Here is an 18,148-nt window from a genome sequence, read left to right as displayed (position 1 = left end):
GAAATAAGCTTTGGTTTCTCTAAAGCATTTGTCTTGTTATCTCCAAAAGCTGCTCTTAAATATTTATCAGTTTCTACTTGACCTGTCACAAACAATTATTTCTTTCTGAGATTAAAATCCAGACATTTAGTAACATGATAGAAGAGAAAGAACAAGTGGCTTTTCCCCCTAAGCTGGACTACTTGGGATCTTCTTCCTCATGGATACCATTTTGCGTGACATATCACCATATTTTAGACTTCCCTGATTAAAGGTGTTCCCTTAATTCCACTTTATTTACCTTTCCATTTGTGCCGATGTATATTGCTTGTGTGTATGTAACTCTGTATTTTATTTTTCTCTATATGGGTCTCTGCTTTTTGAATGGCAAGATTCTGGTGTTAGGAAGTGGTATGATTTTGCCCTTTTGTCCTAATCTGCATCCAGGAAACTTCAACTCAGTTGGTGCTCCATTGATTTCTTTCCAATTAAATTTAACATTGCTCTTGAGTAGTGCTGTCATTTCCAATGTCACCACCATCACGTAGCTAACATTCATGTGCTGCTGTGCTGTGAAGGTTTCTCAGGAGTTGCACATGCATTATCTCATTTAATTTTCAAAGCAACCTGGTGAACTAAGCATTTCAAGGATTAATACATTTGGCTGTGTTCCATTGGCTAATCTGGAATTCTGTATTCATGTACCATCTGTGGATGAAGTAAAAACCATTCTGCTAAATCAACCAGATCATTGATGTTTTTACTTTTTAATTTTGTAATGTACTGTAATATGGGCAAGTGAAACACACTATTGCTGATGAAACCAGGGAAAATAAAGAATATTGTGTAATATAGAGAATTTTCATATTTCAATATTTGACCACAAATCCTAAAAAAGGAAAATACTTTAAATTAAATACTAATATTTATAATAAGTTCATAAGATTATCTCATAGACCTAAATATTCCAAATTTCGTAGCAGGACCTTTAAATACTAAGAAAAGCCTGTTAATGTAGCCATAGCAAACCATAATTTACACATTATAATAATGGCTTTCAGGTCAAATTAAATATAGATGTACATGTGTATAATTTCTTTATTTTTGAAATGTTCTGAATAATATGATTTTTAAATAGAATACTGTATGTTACCCATTCTTTGCATTAATCAGATGATTTGGATTCATCCCTGCAGAAAAACCCTCTAAACAGATGGAAAATATATGGAAAAGGAAAAATTAAAATTTGACTAATAAAAATGATTTTACCACTAATTTTTTCAAAAAAAGATTATATCCTGGTTTCATTAGGCATTCAGTTGTAATAACCATTCTTCCTCTATTATTAGCCATATATTAACTGTGCAAACATATACTTGTTCGCCATACATAGCAATTTGTTTAATTTAAATCTTTATATATAAAATTTAATTTTAATCCTGTTATTTTCATAAAAAATCCTTTTGATTTCATCAGAAATATCACATATATATTGATAGTTGTATTTTAAAATAACTTCTTATTTATATTCAAATTATGAACATAACATGCATGATAATTTTATAAAATACGGAAAGCTATAAAAAGTGTACTACAATTCTAGACATAGAGCTAATTACTATTACCATTTTTCTTTCATACACACGTGTACATATGTATATGTGTACATGCATACCTGTATATATACGTATATATTTATAACAAGTAATACTTTATTCAATAAACTTTATTTTTTAAAGCTGTTTTAGGCTTACAGAAAAATTGAGCAAAAAGTAGAGAGATTTCCCCTATACTCCCTACCCCCACACAGGTACAATCTCTCCCCTATCAACATTTGTCAGCAGAGTGGTACATTTGTACCAATCAATGAACCTACACTGGCACAGTGTTAGCACCCAAATTTCACTGTTTACATAGCATTCACTCTTGTTGTTGCACATTCTATAGGTTTTGACAAGTGTATAATGACATGCGTCCACCATTATTGTGTCCCACAGATTAATGTGACTGCTCTAGGAGTCCCCTCTGCCCTTTTTTTACTGTCCTTATAGTTTTTTGTGTTAATTTCTTTACAAAAATACTCCTTTATGAACATATCCCATGTCATTAAATTTTTCAAATATATAATTTTTATAAAATTATATAATATAGCATCATATTTAAGTATCATTTCTCTATTTTTTGTCATACAATATTTACTGTATGATTGTTGGATATTTAAGTAGTCAATCTCTTCTTTTAAAAAAAAATTTTTAAATGCTTTTATTTACTGTTGAGACAGAGAGAGACAGAGCATGATCAGGGGAGGGAGGGGCAGAGAGAGAGAGGGAGACACAGAATCTGAAGCAGGCTCCAGGCTCTGAGCCGTCAGCACAGAGCCTGTCACGGGGCTCGAACTCGCAGACTGTGATATCATAACCTGAGCTGAAGTTGGACGCCCAACCGACTGAGCCATCCAGGAGCCCCTCAATTTCTTCTTTTATTGTTATTTTAGATAGTTCTTTTATGAAAACCTTTATGCATTAATTTAAAAAATAAGATTTTTCTTAGCACACAGTACGGATGTTGAAGTCCAAATTTTCTTTTTTTTTTTTTAATTTTTTTTAACGTTTATTTATTTTTGAGACAGAGAGAGACACAGCATGAACGGGAGAGGGGCAGAGAGAGAGGGAGACACAGAATCTGAAACAGGCTCCAGGCTCTGAGCAGTCAGCACAGAGCCCGACGCGGGGCGCGAACTCATGGACCGCGAGATCGTGACGTGAGCTGAAGTCGGACGTTTAACCGACTGAGCCACCCAGGTGCCCTGAAGTCCAAATTTTCTAATAGCTCAGATGAAGAATAAATTCGTCTGTGATTCCTCTATTTCTTGCCTACCTTACTTCCATTCTGCCTTTAAATTCTTTCAACTCTACAATCTACATGCAAATTCAAGCATTTTTTTTATCATTTCCATATAAACTATTCTACTCCAAATCACCATCTTCTCTTTATTAAGTGCTATACCAATAGGCTATGCACTAATAAACCCTTGTCTCCCTCAAACTATTCTCAACCTGACAACGAGAATGATCCTGTTTAAAAACTAGTTAGATTATGTCATTTCTGTGCCCTTTTACTTGGAAGAGCAAAGGAGCCAAAATAGCCATACTAAATAAGAATTAGAAAGGAGAAATCATTACCTGATTTTAAAAGTTCTGATCAGACTGCACAGTAATCATTAGCATTGTGTATACTACTAGAAAGCAACTGGAAAGTGCAAGAACAAAAATTCATGTACATTCATGCTAATATAAAATTCTGTAATAAATTCAGAAAAATGTGAAAGACCTCTGCATTGACAGGGTGGTATTGGTGAAGAAATATATATATATAAATCAGTGGAACAAAAGAGGTAATTCAGAAATATATCCACACAAATATGATAATTTGTATGGAACCACAAAAGATCTGAAAGAGCCAGAGCAACCCTGGAAAAGGAAAAGTGAAGCTTCAGACATCACAATTCTGGACTTCAAGTTATATCACAAAGCTGCAGTGATGAGAACAGTATGGTACTGGCACAAAAATGAATACACAGACCAATACGAAACAATAGAATCTACAACTATATGGTCAACTAATCTTCAACATAGTAGGAAAGAATATCAAATGGGAAAAAAAATTCCTTCAACAAATGGTATTGGGAAAACTGGGTAGCTACATGCAAGACAATGAAACTGGACCACTGTCTTATACTATACACTGAAATAAACTCAAAATGGATGAAAAACGTAAATGTGAGACAGGAAATCATCAAAATCCTAGAGGAGAACATAGGCAGTAACCTCTTTGGCATCTAGGTATGTCTCCTGAGGCAAGAGAAACAAAAGCAAAATTAAACTATGGGGACTTCACTAAAATGATCACTGATTTTTGAAAAGGTACAAAATCAATAGGGAAAAGAGAATCTTTTCAATCACTGAGGTTGGAATGATTGGTAATTCCTATAGAAAAATATGAATCTCAATCTAAACCTCAACCTGTACAAAAATTAAGATTGATCATAGACTTAAATGCATATAGTAAAACTTTAAAAAAGACCTTTCTGGAATTAATTTGGGAAGGGCATATTAATGTTTGACCTTTTTCTTTTCTTTCTTTTTTTCTTCTTTTTTTTTCCTTTTCCCTTCTCTTTTTTACCAACTTTTTCTTACCTTTCCCTGTCTCCCTTCCTCATCCCCTCCTTCTATCCTCCTTCCCTCCTTCTCCCCTTCCTTCTTAGTATTTTTTTGAGAGAAGAGAAGATCTAATCTCTATATTTTGCCTATCCTTCTAACATTTTTTAACATTTAACGTAATATTTTATGTTAAATATTTAACATAATATTTTAACATTTTCTCACCTTTTAACTACCTTTTTGTGAGCAGATAGAGTTTGTATTTTTTTAGCCCATCTAAATATAGTTGATTCTTAATTTAGGATTTTAATTTGATCTCATTTATACTAATTGTGATAGTTGATGTGCTTTTAATTCTATTTTTATCTCTAAGATGAAAAGAAAGAATCCTAACAGATCCAAACACAAATAGAATGCAAAGTACTGTTTTTTTAGTTAAGGTTTTGAAACTTATTTAACTCTCTATATTTAAAATCTTAAATTAATTTCTTTCTTGACCATTCTCTCTGCCATGTATTTGTTGCTTTCAGTATATTTTAGACAATTAAACTATTCAGATGAAAATTAATGTATTTACTTTTTAATTCCCATCACACATCTTTGACATAATATTCAGTCTTATAACTTTATTGAGATGATTTATTCTTTATATTTTAAAATTGTTTTCAGATTCATTACAAGTTTTGTCATACAATGACTACTCCATATTTGTGTCTCTTACCTAAGCATTGTTCAAAAAGATATAACTTTAAGTAATTTTTTTTAGATGTGGTCTCAGGATGGGAAAGACATGTTTTAGGCATGGCATAAGTTTTGATGTCAGGATTTCATCTTTGTATTCGTATCTTGGTTCTACTTGACTGATTATTGACAGCATTATTGATAGGAAAGGGTAGTTTCCCCAAAAAGAGTAAGTTATTATTATTATAAGAAAGAGAAAGTGTGGCTGAATAGGCATTAATTTTGACTCCCCAGTTACTGTCTATAAGTAATAGTAATACTAATAAGAAAAGTCTTCAATGAACACATAAGTATTTTGTCACATTTCTTGAATGATTGACTTTTATTACCAATAAATTTCAGAAAAAGTAGTAGTTTAATTTCCAGCTAAACTGGAATCATATAAGAGACGTGTCTGTGTGTCACGTTCATGTTCTACTTATGTTTGTGTTAGTGCTTGCATATTAATGGTAATTATCAACTACTTTCCATGAAGAAAAGAAGGTAGTAGAGTAAAATTCAAGTCCTCCAAACTCTTAACATTTATAAAACCGAGCAAATGAAGATACATAGAATGAAAGTCACAGTTAATAATAGTTAAAAATGATCATTATTACTGAAGTTATATAGAGAATATATAATGTACTTCTTTCCTTCTCCAATTATTTTTTCTTGGAGTTATGTAGCAAGATTGGAGAGGGCTGAATACCAATTGTCTTGAACATCTGTTTCTTCTTGTCATGTGACCCTCTAAAGAAAAGGCCATAAGTCAGATTTTTTTAAAAGGTAGTTTTCTTCAAATAAGTTGTTTCCTTTCCTTGAGATACCATGAGCACAGACTATTTTGATTGTAAAACCTTTGGTATATAAGAATTTTAACAGTTCTGAAACAAACAAAAAAGTTTCACTTATTCCAGAAACCCTGATGGGTTTTAAACTGTGTAGCTCATTCCTTTGTTCTATGTAACAAAAGAAACTTCCCCGGCTTTCTGACTGCACTGTTCTGGTTTGTGCCAGGTTACTACTGCCTTTTATAAGAAAGAAAAATGTTCAGCACTTCTGACTCTGAAGGCTTATTGAAAGACCAGAGCCTTGAAAAGCACTGAGATGGCCATAGAGCTAAATTTACATTATTTTTATGGTTTTGAAATTCTGATTTTCAGTATTTCAGCATTTACAACATCTAATAAAGGACAGTATTAGTTGTGGAGGGAGGGGACTTTAGAATATTTTCTATCCTGCATAAACTGGTTAGCAAGTTCTCAGTGTCTTCCATATTCTTGGCCACTTCCAACATGAAGACATTTCCACTAAGCCAGTAAAAATTCTGAGAGTAAATAAAGTACACATTTGACATTCTGGCATTCTGTTTTACTGGTCAGGAATGCAAGAACTAGAAAAGATAAATCCCTCCCTTACTTCCTCTCTTTTTCTTTCCCTTCCTCCCTTTGTCCTTTCCTTCCTTCCTTCATTCCTTCCTTCCTTCCTTCCTTTTCTTCTCTTCTCTTTCTTCTGCTATTTATTTCCCTTTTTTTCTTCTTTCTTTCTTTCTTTCTTTCTTTCTCCCTCCCCCCCCTCCTTCCCTTCCTTCCCTCCTTCCTTTCTTTCCTTCCTTTTTTCCCTTTCTTCCTTCCTTTTTTTCTTTCTATTTAAATAACCAAGAATTGGGTACTGAGCCATGAACAACAGGTGCCATATATGTATAATAAAATATAAAATCTAATGCAGGTTACATAATATATTCTAATATATGTAATACAGTTAACCTTTTTGGGGGCATTTAGGTATTTTCTGTTCCAACAAATTTCTGTTTCATTCATTTAAATTTGTTTCAACTAGATTTATTATGATAAAAAGTGTGAACATATTTTAAAAGATGTGTTTATTGCTATTACATAAAAATATTGATTTGTAATAGTTATTTTGAACTATCTTCTTTATCATACTGCAATCATTTCAAGTAGGTTTTCTTTTCAATTGTTTTTCTTATTGAATGCCCAGTTTCTGTCCCACCTTGGATCTCAGCTACTGACAACCAGGCTTATAACTCTCCATGGAGGAGATAGGCTGATTCTATTCTGCGGAATCTGAGTAGCCGAAGAAAAAAAACCTAAAACGATTCACATCCAAGTTTCCTTAATGAAATAGCCCTGCCAGCTCACCTATAGACAGGCTCCTAGTTGACAATGACCACTCACCAGTGTAGACTTTGAATCAATTTTTAGGTGTTCCCTCTGTAAATATCAATTGCCAAGACTCATTACGTACAGAATCAGAGACCAAAACTAATATATAGAAAAAATTACTTTTAGTATCAGGCTAGAAAGTCCAAAAACCAAATGGCAGGTATACCAGAAAGGGAGATCAAAGAAAGTTAAATGAAGAATATCATCAAAGAAATGATTCAAAATTTCATGGACTTGAAAGATGCGAGTTTCTCTATTCAATAAAAACATACTCAATGGGAAAAAATGATCCACATTAAGCCTATCATCATGAAATATCAAAACACTGATGTAAATGGGACAATTGCCAAAACCTTTAAAAACAAACAAACAAACAAACAAACAATAAGAAGATCACATAGAAAGAATCAGTAGTCCAAGTATTCATGGATTTCTCTATTATGATACCAAAAAATAAAAGACAATGGATCTAGGCATTCAAGTTTTGAAAAAAAAGGACACTTAGCCTAGAATTTTATACACAATTAATTACATGTAAAGTAGACAAGGATATTTTTAGATATAGGAATTCTCAAAAAGTTTACCATTTATATATGCTTTCTCAAGAACTGAAGGAGTGGATAAACCAAGAAAGAATCTAGGAAAGAATGGCTTTAACTCAAGAAAAAGATACTGCCCTAGGATCTTGGTTAAAGGGGACATCAGGGTGAAAGCTGTGCTCCAGACATAGAAAGCAGGTCAAAAGACTCCAGGGGACCTGTCTTCAAAATGAGGGAATTGATAGGACCTGTGAGGTATTTGAACATATTGAGAAAATGTAGACAGCTTGGGGAAGACTTGGAGCTGAATTAGTGGGAAAGAGAACACAAAAAAGGTTAAAAACAAGATAAATGTTATCTTCAGTGTAAACAAAAAATTGTTCCTCCCCACCAAAAGCAATCTCAATCTGGCACATAGTTCACCTAAGAATACTGTTCAAATACTCGTAATAATCTAAGATTTGAATATTGATCTAACTAAAAGTATGATATAAAAATTGAGAGGATGAGTGAACTTAGATATATTTCAGAGATAGAAATAATTTTGGAGATATACAATTTGTTATGTTTGGGAGGTGAGTGATGTTTGACAGATGACTAAATTTGCATCTTTCATACTGGGAAATCAATTAATAACTTCTAAGGCTGAAGAAATTTAAGAATTAGTTGTAATGAATTTAACCAGGTCAAAGAGTTGAAAGCTATTGCCTCTGGGGAATGGAAACAGAGAAAGGGGTCATAAAGACCATTATTTCATAATAAGTCTTATAGAAATATTTAATATTTTAATCTACGTGAAGGACTCGCTTTGCTGAAACCAGTAGCTTAAAAAATCTACATGAAGAAATATTTGATCACCAAAATTCTAAATTTTATATAGGGCAAAGTGTGGTAAAATATTTACTGTCCAGATAACATATGCAAAACAAAACAAAAGCAAACAAAACATCTTAATAAAATTAAATTATCAAATAAACAGTTTGTTCCACAAAATTAGTGTGACTTACACTAGCTGCTAAGTTGTATCGACCCCATTACACTGGGTGACTTACCAAGCAGTCATATGTTTTTGAATAATTAATTATTTCTTACTATGGTGATACATCATTAGCATAAGATAATGGCATTTTCAGATAGTCAAAGTATCCTTAGGCAGACAGCGTCTTTGGCAAATAGGACAGAGTCTTTGGCTTTGTATGTCTATTCCAGAGCAAACCAGAATTACAAATATTTGCAAGGAAACTTACAGATCTTAAGAATTGGGAAAACAGGTGCTTTTGTTTCAAACTGAAGTAACAGTTTGTTAATGACACATCCCATGATCAGATTTTCTATCCATGGATTTATTGGCTGAAATAGTTATGAATATGACAAATTTATTAGTCTGCGATGAAGAATGCCAACACTGAAGCACAGATGGTCTCCTCCAATAAGTGACAATTTGATGCATCAGATTTATCATGAAACGGTTTAGAACCATGGTATTCTGGCCTATAAAGGAAAGAACAATAGAAATCATAGCAATTAATTAGTAACAATAGCCTTATATTTTAGTTTGTATTTTAGGAAATCTTTGATGATGAAGCTTAAAAAAAAACCTTTTTTCCTCCAAAAAAGACTGTTTTTAAGTGTCATGTCAAGAATTTTACTTCTTTATTAAATTGCCAACCAAAGAAATTATCATGATTTGTACATTTGGATTATCTTCTTATTTTTTGCAGAAATTTAGTGGTGTGCGCGTGTGCGTGTGTATGCGCGCGTGTGTGTGGAAACAAAGCTAATTTTTGAACACCCATCTAAGAAAATGGGTGCCAGCAGGAAAGTCTGACAACCCCTGCAGGAAATAATAGAAAGAGCATTGTGGTTGATACCTCTTGTGGGGTTGTTGGTTGGTGGTAAAAATCAAGTCTATTCTTTATCAATAAATTGGGGGGGATGAAAGATCACAAGTACAAATACAATGCACTAGTGTCTTTAAATATGTAGCATCCATAGAGTAAGTAGCACCAACCACGGCCCAGCTGTGGAACACAACTGAAAACTAAAATAAAAGGTTGAACCCACATATAATAACCCTGGCGCAAGTGATCACAACTAGCTTAAATGAAATGGTGCCCGAACTGAGCCCCTTCATAAGCCACTATTTATTCCTTTCTGCTGCCCATAGTAATTGCCAGAAATCTGTTCTAAGGCAGGCTTCTACCTCAAAAGTACTTGCAAAACTGTTTTAAGAGAGGTCAGGTTTTAGTGTCAATAGAAGAGTAACTACAGTTCTAGCAGAAAGGGGCCTGTTTTGTTTTTTGTTTTTTTGCTTGTTTTTTTTTTTACAGGTTTACTTTTGTGTGTGACACTTGATTTCCAAGCTTACTCTACCCTAGTGAAGGAATTCAAAAGAGAAGCTGGTTTTGTATATTAACTACAGAAAGAAGTCCCAGTTAAGTAAGAAGGCAAAAATCTATAGTTCGATCTTGTGTGTATGAGTGTGCTGATGCCTGCATGAAAAGCAGTTGTCTAAACCCTAGGTGATGAAAATATGTTTGCATATTTTAAGTTGACTAATTGCTATCATTTAATGGATATTTGTCTGTCTTTCTGTGTATTTACATATCTGCCATCTAAGTATGCATCTATGTGTCTATCTATCATCTACAGATAGCTGAGCCTCTGATCCCTAAAAACACTGCAATGTTATTGTATTGTGTCCATTTTGAAGACAGGGTGATGAAATGAAGAATTTGTGCTTTAAAAATATCCTTGTGACTCCTCTGAAATTTGAAAAAGAAAAAAGAAGAGAGAGAGCCAGAAAGAAGGCTCTGACTAAAGCCAGATGAAGCACGCTGGGTCTTGGAGAAGAGAAAGGCAGAGGGGAAGGGGTGAGCAGATAAGATAGTATACCTTTCAGAGGTGGAAATACCTTTGGGGTTTTCATAATATAAATGGCTATATATTACATCATATATATATATATATATATATATTTATATACTTATATATTTATATTTAAGTTGAAAGGTTGAAAGGTTTTTTTTCTTACTCCTGTGGCTTATTATCCCTGCTGCTTTCTTTTCCTGAGCATTGCAGGTGCTAAGATTTTTGTAACACTGGAGTGGTAGAAATATCCAAGAGACTGGCAGTGCTCTAACAGTTGCCTTTATGACATCTGCTGCTTATAAGTTGCCTTGTTTAAGAAACAAGCGTTGGCGAGGATGTAGAGAAAAGGGGCCCTTTTGCTCTGTTGGTGGGAATGCAAACTGGTGGACCCACTGTGGAAAACAGTATGGAGCTTCCTCAAAAAGTTAAAATAGAATTACCCTGTGATCTAGCCATTGCACTACTGGGTATTTACCCAAAGAATAGAAAAATGCTAATTCAAAGGGATCCATGTACCCTTATGTTTATAGCAACATTATTTACAATGGCCAAATTATGAAAGCAGCTCAAGTAGTGTCCATTGATGGATGAATGGATAAAGAAGATGTGATCTATATGTAATGGAATATTATTCAGCCACAAAAAGAATGAAATCTTGCCATTTGCAACAACACAGATGGATCTAGAGGGTACAATGTTAAGTGAAATAAGGGAGAGAAAGACAAATGCCATATGTTTTCACCCCTCCCTATGTGGAATTTAAGAAAAAAAAAAATGAGCAAAGGAAAAAAGAAAGAGAGAGACAAACCAAGAAACATACTCTTAACAATAGTCAACAAACTGATGGTTACCAGAGTGGAAGTGGGTGGGGGATGGGTAAAATAGGTGATGGGGATTAAGGAATGTACTTGAGCTCAGCATTCGAAGATGTATGGAATTGTTAAATCCCTATAGTGCACACGTAAAATAATATAACACTATGTTTTAACTCTACTGGAATTAAAATGAAAAGAAATAAACAACAAGGTGCCTTGCTTAGTAAAATTCTCAGTTTTCCCATATACGCTGACACATTTTTACAAAGGTATTTGTCTTTATAAGGCCCCACTGATTGTACCTGTCCATTTTATGTTGAGGCTATAATAACTTTCAATTATATTTGGTAGCTTAATAGATGTTTATAGGAGCTACATTGTGAAAGTTTGAATTGCAATTTAAGGCAAATAAACTGAAAATATATAGTGTTTAATTAGATTACCTTTTTAATTAAGTTTTTAATTTTAATTCCAGTATAGTTAACATACATTTTTCTATTAGTTTCAGGTGTATAATGCAGTGATTCAACAATTCTTTATACTAGACAGTGCTCATCTTGATACGTGTTTCAGTGTTATGTATGCATCTGTGAGATCACTACAAATATCAAGATAATAAACATTTCCATCATCTCCAAAAGTCTCCTTGTGTCCCTTTATAATCCATCCCTCCCACCAGCCCCATCCTCAAGCAACCATTAAACTTACCTGTTATAGCTGATTTGCATTTTTTTAGAACTTTATGTTAATTCACGTACTATTTTACTCATTTATTTTTTTGCCTGGCTTCTTTTCTTCAACACAATTACTTTGAGATTCACCTATGTTGTTATATATAACATTAGTTTATTTTACTGACGAGGAAGTATTCCATTGAGCAAATATGCCCCACTTTGTTTTTTCGCTTATCCGTTGGTGAGCATGAGTTGTTTCCAGTTTGGGACTATTACAAATACAGTTTCAATGAATATTCATTTGCAAGTCTTTGTATAGATGAGACTTGCAATTCCTTGGAGTTAATAAAGTTTCAATGAATATTCATTCATAGAAGTTTTTTGCACAGACATGTTTGCAATTCTTTGTGGTCAATGGTAAGAAATAGTATGACTGAGTGCCATGATCATTTCTTAACTTAGCAAGCTAAGAAATGATCAAGCGATATTCAAAGTGATTATACCATTTTATATGCTTATCAGTGCTGCAAGAGAGTTCTAGTTGCCCCATGTCCTCACTGAGATTGTTTATTTTGATCAGTTCTTGCGGTTATGTAAAGATATCTCATTTTAATTTCAATTTTCATTTCTCTGGTGAGTAACACTGTAGAATATCTTTTAATGTACTTATTGGGCATTCATATACATACTTTTGCATTAAGTTTTATTGGATTCTTTGTTTTCTTATTATTGGGTTAGAAGAATTTGTAATATTCTGTATACAAGATTTTTGTGTTACATGTGTTTTGAATGCCTTCCCCCAGTCTGTCGTTTGTTGTTTCCTTTTCAAAAATGACATCTTTCAAAAAACAAAGTTTGTTATATTGGTGACGTACAGTTGTTCATTTTCTCCAACTTGGCTCAAGCTTTCCGTGTTCAATGTTAGAAAACTTGGACTTTGCCAGAGTCACAAAGATTTTCCCCAATGTTCTTTTTCTAAGTATTTTATTATTTTAGGTCTTATATTTATGTCCGTAATCCATTTTCAGTTAATTTTGTGTTAGATGTGAAGTCATTGTTCACTCTTATGCATAGAAATTTCCAGTTATTGCAACACAATTTGTAGAAAAGGCTTTCTTCTCCCCTGTTGAATTCCCTTGTTACTTTCATGCAAAATCAGTTGATCGCATTATGTAGGCCTATATCTGGAGTATTCTATTCCATTGATCTAGATTTCTATATGGGTGTGCTTTTTTTTAAAGTTAATTATTTTAAGAAAGAGAGAGAGAGTGTGGAAGAGGGTGAGGGGCAGAGAGAGAGGGAGAGACAGAATCCCAAGCAGGCTCCATGCCTCCAGTGCAGAGCCTGATGCAGTGTTCCAACTCATGGAACTGTGAGATCATGACCTGAGCTGACATCAAGAGCTGGATGCTTAAGTAAGTCAACCAGGCACCCCATTTTGTTTTGTTTTTGGAAATCCTAAATTGTCTTGATTACTTTAGCTTTTTAAAAAAGTTTATTTATTTTGAGAGAAAGAGAGAGAGACAGAAAGAGAGAGAGAGAACAAGGAGGGGCAGAGAGAAAGAGAGAATTCCAAGCAGGCTTTGCATCAACAGTGCTGAGCCTGAGGCAGGGCTGGAACTCACAAACTGCGAGATCATGACCTGAGCTGAAAACCTAGAGTCAAATGCTTTACTACACCATCCAGGTGTCCCGGTGTTACTTTAGCTCTATAGTAAGACCTAAAATCAAGTAGGGTAGGTTCTTTTATTTTGTCATTGTTTTTAAATTGCTTCTGTTAATTTTGGTCCTTTGAATTTTCAAGCAAATTTTAGAATCAATTTGTCAAATTATAGAAAAAGACACATGGAATTTTTATTGGAATTGCTTTGAACCTAAAGACTGATTGTCATCTTAATAATATTGAAGATTCAAATTCAGGAACATGGCATAAGTCTTTAATTTCCCTTAGCATTTTTTGGGGGGGGTAGTATTCGGTGTACATGTCTTGAATATCCTTTACTAGTTTTTTTCATAATTTTTGGTTTTGTAAAAGAGATTTTAAAATTTCATTTTCCACTAGTTTTCTACTAGAATATAAGAATAAATTATTTTTAGATGAATTTGTGTCATATATCCTTGCTAAATTCATTTATTAATTTTGTAGTTATTTTGCACATTCACTGATATTTTCTATATAGAATAATATATCTACTAATATGAGTAATTTTTCTTGTTCATTTTAGATATTCATGACCTTTTTTTCCCCCTGGTTATATTGAAATGGCTAGGACATTCTGTGAAATAATACATTGAAGTGGTTAAAGTGAGCATATTGACTCTGTTCCCAATTTTATGAGAAACCAATTTAATTTTTTACCATTAACTATATATATATATATATATATATATATATATATATATATTACTATTACATATATTTTTAAAGAACCATTTATCAATTTAAAAAAATTCCTTACTATTCCTATTTTGCTGAGAGTTTTTATTATGAAAGGATATTGAATTTTATAAAGTCATGTAATTTTCTCCTTTATTCAGTTAATATGGTAAATTACATTGACTAATTTCAGGATGTTAAACCAACTTTCTATTCCAGGAATAAAAGATACTTATTTGGTCATGATGTATTGTCATTTTTTCTCTGCTGTTTTATTCAATTTGCTAATATTCTTAGGAACTTATAGTTTGTATTCATGAAGGGTATTCTAGAATTTTTGTTTCATATGTTTTCTCAGGTTTGGGATTTGGTTTATGCCAGGATCATAAAATGAATTGAGAAATGAAACACTCTCTCCTGTTTTCTGATAATTTTGCCTCTCTACTATATTATTCCCATTATCCAACAAATGAGTTGTTAGTTAATTGGCCTTAAATAAGCCCTTTTACAAGAGAACTCTCTGAAAAAAGTTATCTATAGTCACTCATTCCAACATTTTCTCTCCCATTGTCCATTGAATCTATTCAAATCTGGCTCATCCTTTCCTTTGTACCAAATCTGTTCTTATTGAAATCATCAAAGCCTTCGACATTGTTAAATCTATCAGTCACTTTTCAGTCTTTATCCTTATTGAACTAAAGCAACATTTTAAATAATTGATCCTTCTCTTTAAAGTCTTTCTTCACCTGGCTTCCACGACAACACACTAATATGATTAATCTGCAATGTCTCTTGTGATTTCTCATGAGTAGCATTTGCAGGTTCTTCCTTAGCTCTCTCCCTCGTAACAATGGAGTAGCCTAGGACTTTTCCTTGATCTTATCTTTATCATTCATACTCCCATTGCAAGTGATTACATCTAGTTTCAAGGCTTTAAATACCAAGAATATGCAGATGACTCTCAAATTATTATCTCCAGCTTAGAGTACTCTTCTAAAATTCACATTCATATTTTACTGAAAGTTTCCACTTAGATTAAGAAGTATCATCTCTTCTCTCTACTTCTTTCATCATACTCCTCTTTCAAGTGATTCATCCAACCTTGAGAAGGCAGTAAAAAGAAGAAAAAAGAGGCAAAGAATATGACAAATGGGAAACAAATAATAAGATATTTGATTTAAATCTAACCATATCAATAAACTAAATTAAGTGTCAGTGGTTTAAATATACCAGTTAAAAGGAAGATATTGTAAGATTGGACAAAGATACAAGAACTAATTATCTGCTGAGTACAAGAAATGTACTTTTAATGTAAGTATGCAAATAAGTTAAAAGTAAAAGGATGAAAACCCATATACTATTATAATACTTATCAAAACAAATCACAGAGACTATATTAACATCAGACAAACTAGATTTCAGAGCCAAAAATATTCCTATAGATAAAGAATGTTATTTCATAACGAAAAAGGATCAATTTATTAAGATGGCAGAACCCCAAAATACATAAAGCAAAAACTGAGAGAATTGCTTGGAGAACTTGATAAACTTACAATTATAGCTGGAGATTTCAACATCTCTGTCTCTCACTTTCTCAATAATTCATGCAAATAGACAAAAATGAGTAAGGCTATAGAAAATCTGAACACTACAACTAACTTATTTGAAGATATTAATATTTATAAAACATAAAGTACAAAATAGCAAAATACACATTTGTTTTAAACATACATTAACATTTACAAATATAGACTCTATTCTGAGTCATAAAGCAAGTCTCAACCAATATGCAAGGATTTAAGTCATAGATTATGTATTCTTTGGCTACTGTGCAAGTAATTTAGAAATCAATAAAAGAAAGGTGTCTGGAAAGTAGCCAGATATTTGGAAATAAAAGAACACACTTCTAAATAACTCATGGGTCAAAGAAGAAATAAAAAGGGAAATTAGAAAGAATTTTGAGATGAACGAAAATGAGAACATATCAAAGTTTATGAGATGGTGCTAAAGTAGTGCTTATAAGGAAATTTATAGCACTGAATGCCTATATTAGAAAACAGGAAGGGTCTCAAGTTAATTACTTCAGCTTCAACTTTAAGTAACTAGCAAATACTAGGTAGCTAGAAAAAGAAGAGGAAATTAAATACTAAGTAGGTAGGAGGAAAAAAGAGAAAATTAAATACTAAATGCAGAGAGAAAGGAAAAAGTAAACATTAGAGTGGAAGTCAATAAAATTGAAAACAGAGAACGATAGAGAAAATCAGTGAAAAGAAAATCTGGTGTTTTAAGAAAGTCAATAAAATTGGTAAACTTTTGAATTAACAGAATGAACAGAAAGAAGAGAGATAATACAAGTTATCAACATCAAGAATTTGAGAAACAACATTGTTACACATATTAGAGATAATTAGGAAATTTATGAACAACTTTCTGCCAATAAATTTGACAACTTACATGAAATGGGAAAAATTCTTGAAAAACATAAATTATTAAAGCTTATTCAAGAAGAAATAAATAACACAACTAGTCCTATATCTATGAAAGATGTTGAATCTATAGTTAAATATGTTCTTGTGAAGAAAATTATAGGTCCAGATGGCTTTTCTGGTGACCTCTAATAAATATTTATGGAAAAAATAATACCACTTCCCAGAAACTCTTCAGAAAATAGAAAAAGAGAGAGACTTTTCCATATATTCTATGAAGCCTTCATTAACCTGATACCTAAACTACAAGATATTACAATAAAACTACAGACTAATATCCCTCATGAGCATACATATAAAATTTTAGCAAACTGAATCTAACCATACATAAAGGTACTACTATGTTGTCATCAGGTTATCCTAGGAATGCAATATTGGTATAACATTAAAAAAACATTATTTGACTATTAATGGGTCTAAAATGTTCACATATATGCCAGGGTCTGTCTTTGAGCTTTCTTTCATATTGTTTTATTAATATTGTATCAATAGCACACTTTCTTATGGCTTTAAATTTATATATGGATTATGTCTGGGAAGACATTTATAAGGTTGGATTGGTTTCCATCAACCTTTATGCACCCATGAAACTTTAGAGTAAGTTTTTTAGGTTACTTAAGAACATCCAACTGGAATTTTAATTGATTTTTTTTAATAATATGAAATCATCCCTTCCAAGGTATTGAATGCCCCTTCATTTATTCAAATAAACAGCTATGTTCTTGTTATGTACTGAATGTTTGTGGTCCCCTCCAAATTAATGTAGAAGCTCTGACCTCTAATGTGATGGTATTTGGAGGTGAGGCCTTTAGGACGTAATTAGGTTTAAATGAGGTAATGAGGTTGGGGCCCCCATAATATGATTAGTGTTGGCATAAGACAAGGAAGAGAGACCAAAGCTTTCTTTCTCTGCCATGTCAGTGTACAATAAGAAGGCAGTCACAAGCAAGCCGGGAAGAGGTCCCTCACTAGAAACTGAATTTGCCAGCACTTTTATGTTGAATTTCCCAGGCTCCAAAACTATGAGAAATAAATATCTGTCAGTTTAAGCCACTAGTCAATAGTATTTTGTTATAGTACTTGGAACTGACTAATATAGTCATTTATTATAATTTTATTGTTTCCTCTAAAGAGAAAACTTATATTCTTGCTTTCATTTCTTCTTAGGTATTTTATGATTTATATTGCTATTGTGAATAGTATCTTATTTTAAAGTAATATTTTATTGGATTATTGCCGATTTAAATAAATACTTTTAATTTTGTAGGTTGATATTTTAATTGGTAAACTTGCTAAATGTTTTATAGTTATTGATTTTTTTTAAGGTAGATGTTCATGTCT

At 32.6% G+C, this 18,148-nt stretch overlaps 2 long non-coding RNA genes across 3 annotated transcripts in view; one reads left to right on the top strand and one right to left on the bottom strand.

Moving 5' to 3' along the window:
• LOC122241363 overlaps positions 1–18,148 on the top strand; it is a 178,850-nt gene that overhangs the window by 89,965 nt on the left and 70,737 nt on the right. The window lies entirely within an intron of this gene.
• Positions 8,941–10,696, bottom strand: LOC122241364. Its single transcript, XR_006221461.1, has 2 exons — positions 10,619–10,696; positions 8,941–9,075 (listed from the first exon to the last, which is right to left on the bottom strand). It is a non-coding gene; the product is annotated as an uncharacterized LOC122241364 (long non-coding RNA).

The sequence above is a fragment of the Panthera tigris genome, chromosome C1, assembly GCF_018350195.1.
Source record: "Panthera tigris isolate Pti1 chromosome C1, P.tigris_Pti1_mat1.1, whole genome shotgun sequence".
Lineage (NCBI taxonomy): Eukaryota > Metazoa > Chordata > Mammalia > Carnivora > Felidae > Panthera > Panthera tigris.
The sequence above is the reverse complement of the archived record's forward strand: the minus strand, read 5'-3'. Positions and strand labels throughout refer to the sequence as shown.